The sequence below is a fragment of the Canis lupus genome, chromosome 10 (assembly GCF_048164855.1).
Source record: "Canis lupus baileyi chromosome 10, mCanLup2.hap1, whole genome shotgun sequence".
Lineage (NCBI taxonomy): Eukaryota > Metazoa > Chordata > Mammalia > Carnivora > Canidae > Canis > Canis lupus.
Genome location: NC_132847.1, coordinates 53,266,430 through 53,284,321, shown reverse-complemented (window position 1 = coordinate 53,284,321; position 17,892 = coordinate 53,266,430). Strand labels below are relative to the sequence as shown.

At 38.3% G+C, this 17,892-nt stretch overlaps 1 protein-coding gene and 1 long non-coding RNA gene across 11 annotated transcripts in view; one reads left to right on the top strand and one right to left on the bottom strand.

The window, feature by feature from the left end:
* The window catches only part of PHF24 (PHD finger protein 24), a 170,538-nt gene that overhangs the window by 75,748 nt on the left and 76,898 nt on the right, over positions 1-17,892 (bottom strand). The window lies entirely within an intron of this gene.
* The window catches only part of LOC140641633 (uncharacterized), a 69,917-nt gene that overhangs the window by 48,019 nt on the left and 4,006 nt on the right, over positions 1-17,892 (top strand). The gene's annotated exons all lie outside the window — the stretch shown is intronic.

Here is a 17,892-nt window from a genome sequence, read left to right as displayed (position 1 = left end):
GTTTCGTGGAGAAGGTGAGTTCAGGGTCTTCCTGCAGGGCTATCTTGGACTGGAACCTGTATTTAAATATCTTAATTTCCTCAGGGGGCATTGCCACCTCCTGATCAGGCTTCCTCAGCAGCCAGGAGAGCCTGGCTGGAGTGCAGGGGCCATTGCGCCACCTAGAGGCAGGTATTATATAGTCATTTAAAAAAATAGCTAATATGTGATTGAAAATAGCACTTTACCTGTGTCACCTACCTTCCTTTCCAACCCCATATATCATAATAATGAAATACTGATATTTCAAGTGTGTTGTTTTCATTTTTTATACAAAAACAAGATGCTACTTGCTAAGGATTTTCCCTTCATCTGCCTCTAAACTCTGAACTTATCTTAAGGCTTGCAGATTGGTCTTTCCTGCTTATAGGAGACATTTTAGAGGATATATTTTATATCTTTTTTTCAACACTGAGGAATTCTGTAGGTGTAAACACTTTAATAACTTGGTAAACAAAAAATCCCCCATGATTTTTGTTCATCAGTACTCTAGTATTCATAAGCTTATGATTTTTTTAAAGCTTTTTTAAAAAAGATTTATTTGTATTTGAGAGAGCACATGAGCAGGGGGTGGAGTAGAGGGAAAGGGAGAGGGAAGGAATCTCAAGCGGACGCCCCACTGAGCATGGAACCTAATGTAGAGCTTGATCTCACAACTTGAGATCATGATCTTAGCCAAAATCAAGAGTCAGACACTTAACCGAGCCACCCAGGCGCCCCAAAACTGTGAGTTTTTAAATCAAACTATTCAGTGATTTAAAATTTTTCAAAGATACAGAATAAGAGTGCCTGGGTGGCTCAGTTGGTTAAGTGACTGCCTTTGGCTCAGGTCATTCCCAGGACTTTGGCATCAAGCCCCACGTTGGGCTCCTTGCTCAGCTGGGAGCCTGCTTCGCCCTTTCCCTCTGCCTGCTGCTCCCCCTGCTTGTGCGCTCCCTCTCTCTCTCTCTCTGTCAAATAAATAAATTAAATCTTTTTTTAAAAGATACAGATTAATTTATGTAGGAAAAAAAGGATTTTTCTTTTTACTGTATTATTGTTCATGTACCTGGAAAGTATATATTTCTCTTTAAACCTTCAGATACCCACTGAACTGTCTTGCTAAGATTGTAATAAAACACCTTCTAGGGGCACCGGGGTGGCTCAGTGATTGAGCATCAGCCTTTGGCTCAGGTCATGATTCCAGGGATGTGGGATTGAGTCCTGCATCAGGCTCCCAGCAGGGAGTCTGCTTCTCCCTCTGCCTGTGTCTCTGCCTCTCTGTGTGTTTCTCTCATGAATAAATTGATAAAAACCTTAAAAAAAAAAAAAACACTTACTACGAAAAAAGTGTGTCATGAATGGTTTGAATCATTCTTGCCTTCTTATAATGTCATTTAGGGTATGGAGTGAGTATTTTCTCTATGACTTCGCAGATTATCATACTAATCGAAGCCTGGATTAGCCTCCAACATTTATCTTTGCACTTTCAATGTCATGAAATGTGTCTTGAGAGTTACTTTAATGTGAAGTACTTTGCTGGCATCACTTTTTCGGGCACACAATCATCCTTTACCCATTTATGTTAAGTTTGTCTTTACTACATTCCTTTTGCTACATATCTAGGGTCTCTCAAATGATGGCAATGTCATCCATGGTCAGCTGTTTCTTTTATAACTCCATTTACATTTATTCCAATTTCACCTCTAGGATTATTTTGTTTCTCTACTATACTCTCACCTTTGTTGACTATTTCCCTTTTTCAAGTATTTATTTTAGTAGAGTGTGTATGGTTTATCACCCAAAGATAAAGAGGCAATACAACTGTAATCTTTGTTATCTCTGTGGAAACTGAATAATCACACAGTGACCAATCACTGATAGACTTTGAAAGAAGTGATGCATTGGCCACTGACCACAATGCTTATCTGTTATTTACATAGTGATTTGTGGACTAAAAGGTTAATAGTGAAGTTTGTACTTCATGCAGTTACTCACAGCTAATCTACAGTGGTAACTGAAATCTCAACTATGTTGTTTAGGAACTGGTGTTATTTAACTTGACTGTGGAACTGAAATTTGTGCATTTGGGAACTATGCCAAGTGAGTTCTGCCTATATCCTCCATGTCAACAAAATTTGCCCTAACCCTCTTACCATCTTAAAATTTGATTAGCTCTTATGAGAATACTATGACTTATCAAGAGGATTAATACTCATAGGGATACTGAAAAATGAGAGGGTTCATCTGGTCTCATCCCTGTATTCATTGCTAACACTTAAAAATTCAGAGCACAAGTATAGGACAGTGAAAGTCATCATCAAGTAAATTTATTTTAAGAGCTGGAGCTACATGGTACTGAGGAAGACATAGAAGATTAAAGGCCAGAAAACAGAAACCTTTGGATCGTAAGAGCTTGAACTGTGTGTGGACCAAGATATTTCCCTGCATCTACCATACCATCTTTTGTTTCTCATAGAGGCCGAGCCTTGCTCAAAAGAGGGACTTAGGCTAACAACATTCTGGAATTCTCTCAAATCCCTAGAATTCCAAAGTAGGAAAAAAAACCCCAAATTTATTATTTCAACAATGAGGTTTAATATGTTTAAAAATGTTTTTCTCCCCAATATACTCTATGAATTCCAAATGGTAGTAACCGTTTCCCCATTTCCTTCTCACTAAAGCATGAACTACTAGCTAAGGTTGTTACTGATAAGTTGGGTCCATACCCACCCACCCACCTATGTTGTGAGCACTTTCTTTCACTCAAGCACTTACAAAATCACACAACTAATTGTTCTATGCCAAGAAAATCTAATCACAGGGCAAAATACCTCACTGGCTGAAAAATCAAATTCATTTATGAATACCCTTCTTTAGGGCATATTTTAGGTTAAAAGCTTTGAACAGAGGTTGTTCTGATGCTGGCTTAAAAGCAGGATAAACAGTTGTCAAATGCACTCATTGTTAGTTTCTTGGAGAGAATGTTCAAAAACTATCTGAAAGGATGGTGTACTCAAGGTACTGGTATGGTAAATATTTTAAATTTGTAAGAAGCTGGAAAAGTGTTTTACAAAGTGACTGTACCAGTTTGCATCTCTACCACCAATGTATGAGAGTTCCAGTTGTTCCACATCTTCATCAGCACTTGTATTGTCAGTTTTCACTATTGTTTCAGTTTGTTTTTTAGGCATTCTATTAGGTTAATTAGTATCTCCCTTATGCAAAAAAAAAAAAAAAAGAAATATATATATATGTATATATATTAGTATCTCCTTGTGGTTTTAATTTGCATTTTCTTAATGAGTAATAATACTGAACATCTTTTTATGTGCTTATTTATCATCTGTACATCTTTTTTATTTATCCTATTTAAATTCAATTAATTAACACATAGTGTATCATTAGTTTCAGATGTAGAGTTCGGGTTTTTTAAAAAAGATTTTATTTATCTATATGAGAGAGAGAGAGAGAGAGAGAGAGCACAAGCAGCAGGGAGGGGCAAAGGGAGAGGGAGAAGCGGGCTCCCACCTGAGGACCCTGGTCATGACCCAAGCCAGGACCCTGGGACCATGACCCAAGCCAAAGGCAGACGCTTAACCAACTAAGCCACCCAGGAGCCCTAGAGTTCAGTTATTCATCAATTGCATGTAACACCCAGTGCTCATTACATTCACATGCCCTCCTTAATGCCCATCACTCAGTTACCCCATCTTCCTACCCACTCCTCTCCAGCAGCCCTTAGTTTGTTTCCTATAGTTAAGAGTCTCTTGTGGTTTGTCTCCCTCTCTGATTTCATCTTATTTTATTTTCCCTCCCTTCCCTATGATCTGTTTTGTTTCTTAAATTCCACATATAAGTGAAACCATATGATAATTGTCCGTACATGTTTGGTGGTGAAGTGTCTGTACAAGTCTTTTGCCCATTTAAAAAAAGTTACAGATTATTTCAAAGTACTAAATTTGGTGTCAAGAGTTCCCATTGATTTTTTTCCACTTAAAAAAAATTAAAAGACTATCTTTTTAGAGCAGTTTAGGTTCACAGCAAAATTCAGAAGAAGGTACAGAGTTCCCATATAACCCTGCCACCACAATGCATAACTTCTTCCGTTATCAACATTCCTCACCGGAGTAGTAAATTTGTCAGAACTGATGAACCTACACTGACACATCATAACCACCCAAAGCCCACAGTTACACTAGGGTTCATTCCTATTGTTACATTCTGTGGGGTTTGGACAAATGTATAATGACATGTATCTATCATCATAGTATCATACAAAGTATTTTCATTGACTAAAAATCCTCCATACTCTGCCTATTTATCCTTCTCCCGTCACCCATAGTTCAGTTTTTTCCAGAATGTCAAACGGTTGGAATAAAAAATATGTAGCCATTCATTATTGAGAGACCCAATAAAAGAGGCAGAGACACGGGCAGAGGAAGATGCAGGCTCCCTGCAAGGGGCCCAATGCTGGACCCAATTCCAGGACCCCAGGCTCCCAACTTGAGGCAAAGGCAGATGCTCAACCACTGAGCCACCCAGGCACCCCAATATGAAGCCTTTTTAGATTAGCTTCTTTCACTTAGTAATGTGCATTAAAGTTTCCTCCATGTCTTTCATGTCTTGATAGCTCATTTCTTTTTAGTGCTGAAAAATATTCCATTGTCTGGATGTACCAGTTTATCTATTTACGTATTGACGGACATCTGGGTTGCTTCCAAGTTTTGGTAATTATAAATAAAGCTACAGTGTTTTGTGTGGAAATATGTTTTCAACTCCGTTGAATGACTACCAGAGAGCATGACTGCTGGATCATATAGTAAGAGTACGTTTCATTTTGTAAGAAACCGCTGTTTTCCAGAGTTTTTTGAATGTGAATTTATAACTTTCATTAAATTTGGGAAATTTTCAGCCATTATTTCTTCAAATATATTTTCTATACCAATTATACACATATTATATATGTATATATTAGTGTAAGTGAAATGGTGATAATATCTTTTCAAAGGAGTTCAATTTTATGAAATTCTTATAATTCTAGAATTCATAAGGATATATAATATTTCATTAGCTAAAATTGTATTTCCAGATTCTTAACTAACTTTACAACTTTAATCATTAAACACACAATCAAGTTGATTAATAAACAATCCCCAAATGCCTGGACTATTTCTAAGAAACAAATGTAGAAATATTGCTCACTAACCCTAATTTTGATTTGTCCTTATTTCCTAAAATGGCAATATATTAACAAATATGATAAATACGCAAATGCATTGGATGATTATTTACTACCTCAGTTTTCTTAAGATGATATATAATAGATACCTATAAAAAACTAGCTAACTCACTTTTGCATCTCTGTCTTTTAGTTTTCTCCTATGTCTGGAGGATGGAAAAGTTGGTTACTTTCATTAAAGATGATAATTAATATACTTGGTTGTCTATGCTAGGTATTTTTTCTGTTTCTCCAGGAATTAGAACAAGGCCTTTGACATACACAAAAGCACCCAATTAAAATTTGTTGAACCAGTGAATGAACTGACTGTGGCAGTGACAGTGGAGACAAAAGCCCAAGACTGAGCCTAAAACATCTTTACAACAAGAGATAACCCTTTTCCCAATTTAAATACAATTGATTCTGAGGTATGGGTGGGGTATGGTATTAGCTCCATACATTAGAAGAGAAAGGAAAAACAGGGAGAAAACTTCAATGAAGAAAGGATTAAAACTGGAAGGATAAGAAAAGAAAGAAAACATAAAGCTTTCTTTTTGAGAAGAAGAAAGAAGAAGAAGAAGAAGAAGAAGAAGAAGAAGAAGAAGAAAAGAAACTTAAAAAAAAATCCAAAAATAGGGTTAAATTGGATGAAAGGAAGGACAAATGAGAAGAGATAGAATGTGACGGATAAAATATGGCATTTTGAAAAGCTAGTTTTTTACCAATAAATGTTGTTTTATTAGAAAAAGAACCTCTGAGGTCCATGTGACAATGAATTATCAACTACTTAAAATACTCATTATGTGTATCAGTTTCATATTTGGGCTTCAGACAGGTTCCTGTCAACACCCCGCTTTCTTCCCCCATACCCTGCCACCCTGCTACTCCTTTCTCTGTCTTTCCTTCCTATCCCCTCAGGACTGCATGTGCACACACCCACAAAGACCAAAATATCTGCAGAGAAATGCACCCACACAGAAGTTTATACCTAGGAACACATATGGTCAGATTCAGGAGACCTAACTCCACAGTTTATGGCCACATCATGCAGAAAAATACAGCTATAGGGAGCTATAGGGAGACATCCCGACCTCGGAGTTTCCACACAAAGACAAAATGAAGTCTAAACCTCACTGCACTGAGATAAAATATATACAAAATAATATACCCAGAGTAAAATAAGTATTTCAAGAATCCTTTTCTTATCCCCGTATATCATTACACAGAAACACCAGCAACCTCTGTGAGCATACTGACGCCTGCATTTGGATCATTTTCTCTTCCAACTTCACACATTATAATTTTCTTTCTGCTTCAAGCACTAGATTAAATGCCATTTTCTACATGAAGCTTTCCCAGATCACTTCAGCCAAAAATAATCTCTCTCCTCTTTATAGGAGACTTATATAGCAGTTTGTGTATACCAGTCACACTCTGAGATATTTGAGTACCTTTGTATAACTACTTATTATTTCCTACCAAGCTGAAAACATGCAACTTTTAAGTGTTCAGGATTCACTTCTAGATAACATTATTATTCCTCATGCTTCATTCATTAAATACTCTTTAATAGAATCTACTTTATACTAATGGAAGAAAACAAAGGCACACAAGAGGAAGGCAGTTTAGACTGGGAAATAGTAGCACTCGCTCTCCTCTGAGGCTGGGGATTATGGTCATTGCAGTAGCTTGGTGTTTAGGATTGCTCTCCCTGCCTCTGCAGCTGGCTAGGAGGATAGAGACTACTTACTAGGAGGAAGAGACATGTAATCTAGAGATTAGTTAAAAACTGTATCTTAAAAAAAGAATACGAGACATAAATTATAATACTAAGATGTTGATTTACACTGGGAAATATAAGTCATCTCTACACCCAACATGGGGCTCCAGCTCACAACCCTGAGATCAAGAGTCTCATGCTTCCCTGACTGACCCAGCCAGGTACTCCACATTCTTTTCAGTTTAATTATAGCTTGTCCATCCTGAAGAAACCAAATGGCTCACAGAACTCTGTCTGTCAAGATGGAATCTACTTGTAAAGATGAGGAATGCTGACTCCTACCTTACCCTTGTGTCTGTTCCTCCTCATTTAGAGGCATGCATTTATTTATTTATTTATTTATTTATTTATTTATTTATTTATCTATCTATCTATCTATCTATCTATTTATTTATTTATATTTAAATGGCAAAAAAAGTGGATTTAAAATTTTTTTCTGTTTCCTTTTTTTAAAAAATTTTATTGGCGTTCAATTTGCCAACATATAGCATAACACCTAGTTATCATCCCGCCAAGTGCCCCCCTCAGTGCCCATCACCCAGTCACCCCAACCCCCCACCCACCTCCCTTTCCACTACCCCAGAGTTACGTGTCTCTCATCTTTTGTCACCCTCATGGATATTTTCACTCATTTTCTCTACTTTCCCTTTATTCCCTTTCACTAATTCTTATATTCCCCAAATGAATGAGACCATATAATGTTTGTCCTTCTCCGATTGACTTATTTCACTCAGGATAATACCCTCCAGTTCCATCCATGTCGAAGCAAATGGTGGGTATTTGTCTTTTCTAACAGCTGAGTAATATTCCATTGTATACATAGACCACATCTTCTTTATCCATTCATCTTTCGATGGACACCAAGGCTCCTTCCACAGTTGGGCTATTGTGGACATTGCTGCTATAAACATTGGGGTGCAGGTGTTCCAGCGTTTCACTGCATCTGTATCTTTGGGGTAAATCCCCGGTGGTGCAATTGCGGGGTCGTAAGGCAGTTCTATTTTTAACTCTTTGAGGAATCTCCACACAGTTTTCCAGAGTGGCTGCACCAGTTCACATTCCCACCAACAGTGCAAGAGGGTTCCCCTTTCTCCACATCCTCTCCAACATTTGTTGTTGCCTGTCTTGTTAATTTTCACCATTCTCACTGGTGTGAGGTGGTATCTCATTGTGGTTTTGATTTGTATTTCCCTGATGGCAAGTGATGCCGAGCATTTTCTCATGTGCATGTTGGCCATGTCTATGTCTTCCTCTGTGAGATTTCTGTTCATGTCTTTTGCCCATTTCATGATTGGATTGTTTGCTTCTTTGCTGTTGAGTTTAATAAGTTCTTTATAGATCTTGGATACTAGCCCTTTAGCTGATATGTCATTTGCAAATATCTTCTCCCATTCTGTAGGTTGTCTTTTAGTTTTGTTGACTGTTTCTTTTGCTGTGCAAAAGCTTCTTATCTTGATGAAGTCCCAATAATTCATTTTTGTTTTTGTTTCTTTTGCCTCATGGATGTATCTTGCAAGAAGTTGCTGTGGCCAAATTCAAAAAGGGTGTTGCCTGTGTTCTCCTCTAGGATTTTGATGGAATCTTGTCTCACAAATTTAGATCTTTCATCCATTTTGAGTTTATCTTTGTGTATGGTATAAGAGAATGGTCTAGTTTCATTCTTCTGCATGTGTGTGTCCAATTTTCCCAGCACCATTTATTGAAGAGACTGCCTTTTTTCCAATGGATAGTCTTTCCTGCTTTGTCAAATATTAGTTGACCATAAAGTTGAGGGTCCACTTCTGGATTCTCTATTCAGTTCCATTTAACATATAGTCTATACTAGTTTCAGGGCTGGAACTTAGTGATTCCTCAGTTGCACATAACACTCAGTGCTCACTACATCATGTGCCCTCCTTAAAGCCCATCAACCAGTTACCCCATGACCCCACCCACCTCCCCTCCAGCAACCATCAGTTTGTATACTAGGGTTAAGAATCTCTTATGGTTTGTCTCCCCCTCTGTTTTTGCCTTATTTTAGTTTTCCTTCTCTTCTATGTTCATCTGTTTTGTTTCTTAAATTCCACATGAGTGGAATCATGTGGTATTTGTCTTTCTCTGACTTATTTTGCTTAGCATAATACACTAGCTCCCTCCACATCATTACGAATGGCAAGATTTCATTCTTTTTGATGACTAAGTGATATTCCATCATATGTATGCATGTATGTATATGCGTATATATATATAATTTTTTCATAATATTGTCTTATGATTATTTGTATTTCTGTGTTGTTGGTTGTGATTCCTCCTCTTTTATTCATGACTTAATTTGGGTCCTTTCTCTTTTCTTTTTGATAGGTCTGGCTAGGGGTTTATCAGTTTTACTAATTTAAGGAACCAGCTCTCTGTTGCATTGATCTGCAGGGTTTTTTTTTTGTTTGTTTCTATATCATTTATCTCCCTCTAATCTTTATTATTTCCCTTATTCTTCTGGCTCAAGGCCTTATTTGCTGTTGCATTTCTAGCTCCTTTAGGTATAAAGTTATGTTGTGCATTTGAGACTTTTCTTGCTTCTTGAGATAGACCTGTATTGTGACTGCATTTGCTGCGTCCAAAGGTTTTGGACTGTCATGTATTAATTTTCATTTGCTTTATGTACTTTCTCATTTCTTCTTTTTAATTTTTTTATTTTTAAAAGATTTTTATCTTTTTGAGAGAGATGGGAGAGAGAGGGGAGAAGGAGGGAGGGAAGGAGGGGGAAGAATGAGAGAATGAGTGAGGGGAGTGGCAAAGGGAAAAGAAACAGGCTCCCCATCCAGCAGGCAGCCCAACTTGGGGCTCCATCCCAGGACCCCGGGATCATGACCTGAGCCAAAGGCAGATTCTTAAGCAACCTTAAGAATGACCCAGACACCCCTTGTTTCTTCTTTAATGTCTTGATTAAGCCATTAATTTTTTAGAAAGATGTTCTTTAACCTTCTTGTATTTGCAGTCTTTCCAAATTTTTTCTTGTGGTTGACTTCAAGTTGCATAGTGTTGTGGTCTGAAAATATGCATGATGTGATCTTGGTCTTTTTGTACTTGTTGACAGCTGATTTGTGACCCAGAATGTAATCTATTCTGGAAAATGTTCTTTGCACTGAAAAGAATGTGTATTCTGCTGTTTTAGGATGAAATCTTCTGAATATATCTATTAGGTCCATCTGGTCCAGTGTGTCATTCAAAGCCATTGTTTCCTTGTTGATTTTTCTCCTTAGCTGAGCTGTCCGTTGTTATAAGTGGGATGTTATAGTCCCCTATTATTACTGTATCATTATCAATGAGTTTCTTTATGTTTGTTATTAATTGATTTACATATTTAGGTGCTTCCAAGTTGGGGGCATAAATATTTACTACTATTAGATCTTCTTGATGGATAGACTCCTTAATTATGATATAATGCCCTTCTTCATCTCTTGTTACAGTCTTTGTTTTAAAATGTAGTGTATCGAGATAAGTATGGCTACTTTGGCTTCCTTTTGGCATCCATTAGCATGATAGATGGTTCTCCATCCCCTCAGTTTCCATCTGCAGGTGTCTTTAGGTCTAAAATCAGTCTCTTATAAGCAACATATAGATGGGTCTTATTGTTTTATTCATTCTGATACCCTATGTCTTTTGATTGGAACATTTAGTTCATTTACATTCAGAGTGATCAGTGATAGATATGAATTTAGTGCCATTGTGTTACCTATAAAGTTAATGTTTCTGGTGATTTTCTCTGTTCCTTTCTAGTCTTTGTTGCTTTTGTTCTTTTTTCCCCCCAAAGAGTCCCCTTTAATTTTCTTGTAGGCCTGGTTTAGAGGTCACAACTCCTTTCGTTTTTGTTTGTCTGGGAAACACTTTAACTGTCCTTCTATTTGAATAACAGCCTTGCTGGATAAAATATTTTTGACTGCCTATTTTTCCCATTCAGCATGTTGAATATATCCTGCCACTCTCTTCTGGTTTGCCAATTTCTGTGGACAGACCTGCTGTGAACCTGATGTGTCTTTCCTTGTAGGTTAAGGACTTTTTTCCTCTTGTGCTTTCAGGATTCTTTGTTGTCTCTGTATTTTGAGTGTGACTATGTCTTGATGATGGCCGGGTTTGGTTGTATTTTATGGGAGTTCTCTGTGCTCCTTGGATTTCGACGTCCACTTCTTTCCCCAGATTAGGGAAGTTTTTAGCTATAATTTGCTGAAATAAACCTTCTGCCCCCTTTTCTTTCTGTTTTCTCCTGGGACTCCTGTGATTGGAATCTTACTACACTTTAAGGAGTTACTGAGTTTTCAAAGTCTACATTCATGATCCAAAACCTTTCTTTCCCTCTTCCTTCAGCTTTATTGTTTTCTCTAGTGTCTTCTATGCTTTCCCAAGCCCAACTATTGTACTTATTTTAAATGATAGTTCAGACATCTTGTATATATATTGATTAAATACCTTTCTCTGACTTCTTGTTCTATCATTTGGGGTGAAATCTTCCGTCTTATCATTTTGTGTAGGTCATTTTTTTGTGTCTGTTAGAACAGCCTGTTGTTTGCCGATCTTGAAAGTAATGGCTGTATTTAGAAGAGGCTGTTTTTTTTTTTTTTTTAAGGAAAAGACAGGAAGCTAGATCCTAGCATATTTTGATCTGCTTGTTAAAAGAAGCTAGATCCAAGGTATAAAAAATAAATTAATTTTTTTAAAAGGGAAACTAGATCATAGGTGTGTTTTAGTCTGCTTCTTAAAAGAAGAAGAAAGAGAAATTAAGGAGTGAATCCCATTTACAATTGCACCCAAAAGCATATGATACCTAGGAATAAACCTAACCAAAGAGGTAAAGGATCTACACCCTAAAAACTACAGAACACTTCTGAAAGAAATTGAGGAAGACACAAAGAGATGGAAAAATATTCCATGCTCATGGATTGGAAGAATTAATATTGTGAAAATGTCAATGTTACCCAGGGCAATTTACACATTTAATGCAATCCCTATCAAAATACCATGGACTTTCTTCAGAGAATTGGAACAAATTATTTTAAGATTTGTGTGGAATCCGAAAAGACTCCGAAGAGTCAGAGGATTATTGAAAAAGAAAACCATAGGTGGGGGCATCACAATGCCAGATTTCAGGTTGTACTACAAAGCTGTGATCATCAAGACAGTGTGGTACTGGCACAAAAACAGACACATAGATCAATGGAACAGAATAGAGTATCCAGAAGTGGACCCTCAGCTTTATGGCCAACTAATATTCGATAAAGGAGGAAAGACTATCCACTGGAAAAAATACAGTCTCTTCAATAAATGGTGCTGGTATCTCATCGTGGTTTTGATTTGTATTTCCTTGATGGCAAGTGAGGCGGGGCATTTTCTCATGTGCTTGTTGGCCATGTCTATGTCTTCCTCTGTGAGATTTCTGTTCATGTCTTTTGCCCATTTCATGATTGGATTGTTTGCTTCTTTGCTGTTGAGTTTAATAAGTTCTTTATAGATCTTGGAAACTAGCCCTTTATCTGATACGTCATTTACAAATATCTTCTCCCATTCTTTAGAGAAAAGGGAACCCTCTTGCACTGTTGGTGGGAATGGTGCTGGGAAAATTGGACATCTACATGCAGAAGAATGAAACTAGACCACTCTCTTGCACCGTACACAAAGATAAATTCAAAAGGGATGAAAGATCTAAATGTGAGACAAGATTCCATCAAAATCCTAGAGGAGAACACAGGCAACACCCTCTTTGAACTTGGCCACAGTAACTTCTTGCAAGATACATCCATGAAGGCAAGAGAAACAAAAGTAAAAATGAACTATTGGGGCTTCATCAAGATAAGAAGCTTTTGCACAGCAAATGATACAGTCAACAAAACTAAAAGACAACCTACAGAATGGGAGAAGATATTTGTAAATGACCAATCAGATAAAGGGCTAGTATTCAAGATCCATAAAGAAGGACAACCATTATATGGTCTCATTCATTTGGGGAATATAGAAAATAGGGAAAGGGAATAAAGGGGAAAGGAGAAAAAATGAGTGGGAAATATCAGAAAGGGAGACAGAACATGAGAAACTCCTAACTCTGGGAAACGAACTAGGGGTGGTGGAAGGGGAGGTGGGCGGGGGCTGAGGGTGACTGGGTGATGGGCACTGAGGTGGGCACTTGATGGGATGAGCACTGAGTGTTATTCTATACGTTGGCAAATTGAACACCAATAAAAAATAAATTTATAAATAAAAGAACTTATTAAACTCAACAGCAAAGAAACAAATAATCCAATCATGAAATGGGCAAAAAACATGAACAGAAATCTCACAGAGGAAGACATAGACATGGCCAATAAGCATGTGAGAAAATGCCGCGCATCACTTGGGGAGGGAAATACAAGTCAAAACCACAATGAGATACCACCTCACACCAGTGAGAATGGGGAAAATTAACAAGGCGGGAAACCACAAATGTTGGAGAGGATGTGGAGAAAGGGGAACCCTCTTGCACTGTTGGTGGGAATGTGAACTGGTGCAGCCACTCTGGATAACTGTGTGGAGGTTCCTCAAAGAGTGAAAAATAGATCTGCCCTATGACCCAGCAATTGCACTGCTGGGGATTTACCCCAAGGTACAGATGCAATGAAACGCGGGGACCCCTGCACCCCGATGTTTATAGCAGCAATGTCCACAATAGCCCAACTGTGGAAGGAGCCTTGGTGTCCATCGAAAGATGAATGGATAAAGAAGATGTGGTCTATGTAAACAATGGAATATTACTCAGCCATTAGAAACGACAAATACCCACCATTTGCTTCAACGTGGATGGAACTGGAGGGTATTATGCTGAGTGAAATAAGTCAGAGAAGGACAAACATTATATGGTCTCATTCATTTGAGGAATATAAAAAATAGTGAAAGGGAATAAAGGGGAAAGGAGAAAAAATGAGTGGGAAATATCAGAAAGGGAGACAGAACATGAGAAACTCCTAACTCTGGGAAACGAACTAGCGGTGGGGGCAGGGGAGGTCGGTGGGGGTGACTGGGTGGCGGGCACTGAGGGGGGCACTTGATGGGATGAGCACTGGGTGTTACTCTATATGTTGGCAAATTGAATACCAATAAAAAATAAATTTACAAAAAAAAAAGTTAGATCCAAAAAAAAAAAGTAAATAAAAAGTAAGGAAGCTAGATCCTATTCCCCAGAGCTGAAGCTCTGCAGCACTCTTTGAGCAGTAGCCTAGGTGCTAAGAGAGGTTTATGCTGGTCTTCTGGCGGTGGAGCCTGCTGCACTGATTCTCAGGTAGACCTGCTCTAGTGGAGATGCACCTGCAGCGCACAGTGTGGGGTGGGCCTTGGTGTAAGTGGTTCCAGCCTCCACGTGGTGGAGCTGTTTTGCTTACTGAAGTGGTCAGTGTTGATGGGCAGTGGGAGAAAATAGCATCACCCACTCTCTCTTTTCCAGAGTGGGGAGCTTGCGCCTGCCACTCCTCAGGAAGTCCTCACAGAAGAGCAAACAATCAGCCCCTCCTGTGTCCCCAGCTTCTGCCAGATCCCTTCTTTCACCCTGTGTCTGAGCTGTCTGCCTGCCAGGCAGTACCAGCAAGCCCATGTTTTATCTCAGGCAAGGCTGGGTTTCAAAACTCCAAACTTCAGAGACCATGTGACATGGACCCTCGCTGATCCTCTGGTGGGGAGAGCATTGCACTGCACAGAAAATGATTGTGTCTCAGCGGGTGCTCAGAGTTTATGGTAAAGTATAGCAGAAAGCCAGCACTAAGGCTCCCTGCCCTCGGCCAGTGTCCCTGTTCCTATGCTATTTAGCTCAGTGGCATCTGCTGGGTCTTCTGTCCCCAGAGAGGCTATGCTCCCATTCCCAAATGCACTCCCAATAAAGGGAACTGTTTCTCCCTATGTGACCCAAGGGATCCCCAGACCACTCTGTCTGTTCCCTGGTCTCTGCCCTCCTTCCCCACTAGAGCACTGCTAAACCTGCCAGGCACAACCCTGGCAATGGCGAGGGCTCTAAAACTTCAGACTTTGTGCTCCCTTGCTTATAGAAACTTGCAGTAGTCAGCCCCTCTCCTTTTCCCTGTCATTGGTTTTGGGCAAAAGTTTTTTTTGTGTAATCCACTGCCAGATCTCTCTCTCTCTCTCTCTCTTTCTCTCTCTCTGTCTCTTTCTTTCTCCCTCTCTCTCTCCTTCTCCCTCCCTCCTCCTTCTCTTTTCCCTCCTTCTGCCTTCCCCTCCATTCCTTTCCTCTATTCTCTCCCTTTCTCTCCTCTCTCCCTGATCAAGGCTCCCTCTCCTCCACAGCATGAAGCATTTTTCTCCTTCAAATCAACTCTCCGTAGCTTGCACAGTACAGTCTGTTTTTTTTTTAATCTCTAGTGTGTAGTTTGTTCACTCAGTCCTCAAATCAATTTCTAGGGTGTCTAGAATGATTTGATATTTATCTAGTTGTGTTCAAGGGATGAGGCAAGCTTAGGATCCCCCCTACTTCCCCACCTCTTAACCTTCCCCTCTATTTCTTCTGGAGTAAGGTTTGATGGTTTGTGTCTTTTATAGAATTTGTTCATTTTTTCTATTTTGTTGATTTATATATATTAAAAATTTTATATACTAATTTATTATCCTTTTAACATCTAAATTTGTGCTGAGTCACTTCTGTCATTCCTACTATTGGTTATTTGTGTCTTCTCTGTTTTTCCTTATTTTTCTATAACTTCTCAGAATATGAAGGATTTTGAGCTGTTGTTTTTGTCTTTGCACATACTCAAGTTTCTTAACTAGCCTCCTCGGGAATCCTAGAGTATACATAAATGAAGTCTGTGACCCTCTGAAATTGAATCAGATTTTGAGTGTGAGGTGAGAGACATAGTTTCATCAGATATTCACGTAGATCTGCAACACTATAAGAACTGTTCCTCTGGCATAAACAGATACACCAATCAATGGAACAGAATAGAGAAAGTCCAGAAATAAACTTATGCATATATGATCAATTAATTTATGACAAAGGAGCCAAGAATATATAATGTGGAAAGAATAACCTCTTCAGTAAATTGTTTTGGGAAAATTGGAGAGCCATGTGTAACAGAAATAAAATTGGACCACTATCTTACATCATATACAAAAATCAACTCAAAATACATTAAAAACTTGAACATAAGATCTTTAACTGCAGAAGTCCTAGAAGATAACAGAGAGGGTAGGCTCCTTTACATCAGACCTTGTAATGATTTTTTTTTGGATTTGACACCAAAAGCAAAGACAACACAAGCAAAAATAAATGCGTGACTGCATCAAACTAAAAGGCTTCTGCACATCAAAGAAATCATCAACACAAAATGAACTATGGAATGAGAAAATATTTGCAAATCATATATCTGATAAGGGGTTAATATATAAAATACATTTAAAAAACTCATACAATTAAGTAGCCAAAAAATCTGATTAAAAATTGATCAGGGTGCCTGAGTGGCTCAGTTGGTTAAGTATCTGACTCTTGATCTCAACTCAGGTCTTGATCTCAGAGTCATGAATTCAAGCCCCACTTTGGGTTCCCACGCTGGGTGTGGAGCTTACTTAAAAAAAGCGAGCAGAGGAACTGAAGAGACATTTATCCAAAGAAGACATACAATTGGCCAACAGTCCTCATATCACTAATCATCAGCAAAATGCAAATCAGAATCACAATGAAACATCATCTCGAATGTGTTAGAATGGCTGTCATCAAAAACACAAGAGATAGCAAACGCTGGTGAGAAAAGGGAACTCTTGTGCATTGCTGGTGGGAATGTAAATTGGCACAGTAGCTATGGAAAACAGTATGGAGGTTCCTCAAAAATTAAATATACAACTGCTGTATAATCCACCAGTCCCAATTCTAGGTATATATCTGAAGGAAGCAAAATCACTATCTGCATCTCCATGTTCATTGCAGCACCATTTACAGTAGCCAAGATATGGAAAAGAACCCAAGTGCCCATCAATAGATGAATGGATAAAGATGTGATATATATATATATATATATACACACACACACAATGGAATGTTATCGAGCATAAAGAGAAGGAAACCTTGCCTTTAGAAACAACCTGGATGAATCTTAAGGCATTATGTTAAGTGAAAATAAACAGGGAAAGACAAATACTGTGTTATCTCACTTTTATGTATAATCTAAAAAGAATCCTGAACTGACAGAAACAGAAAAGAGATTTGTGGCTGTCAGTGGCAGGAGGTGGAGGATGGAGGAAAGGAAGGAAGGTAGTTAAAAGGTACCAACTTCCAATTATAAGATTAGTAAGTTCTGGGATCTAATATACAGCATGATGACCATAGTTAACAATACTATATATCGTATATTTGGGAACTGCTAAGAGAGTAGATTTAATTTAAACATTTTCATCATAAAAAATTGTAACTCTGAGGACATGATGTTAAATTTACTGTGATAAGAATTTCTCTCTCTCTCTCTCTCTCTCTCTCTATATATATATATATATGAATCATTGTGTTGCACTCCTTAAACTAATACAATGCTATATGTCAATTATATTATTCCTTTCTGATATTCCCACTCAATATATATGCTATATTGACATATAGCTGTAAAACCGGGGTTGGGGGTTGGCTGTTACCAGTATCTCCCAAATATACACTCAGACCTTAGTGCTTTTTTGCTTGAGGGTTATTTTTGATACTTAATATATAGATTGCTGGACCCTGCCCCTAGATATTCTGACTCATTAAGTCTGGGATGAGGCCAGGAAATCTATATTATTACAGGCTTCCTAGTGAGTCTGATGTAAGGCCAGGATTGAGAGCCACTGGAACAGTGGACCTTTTAAAGTTTCTGTCACTAAGAGTTCTCTGGGCTAGGAGCATTGGGTG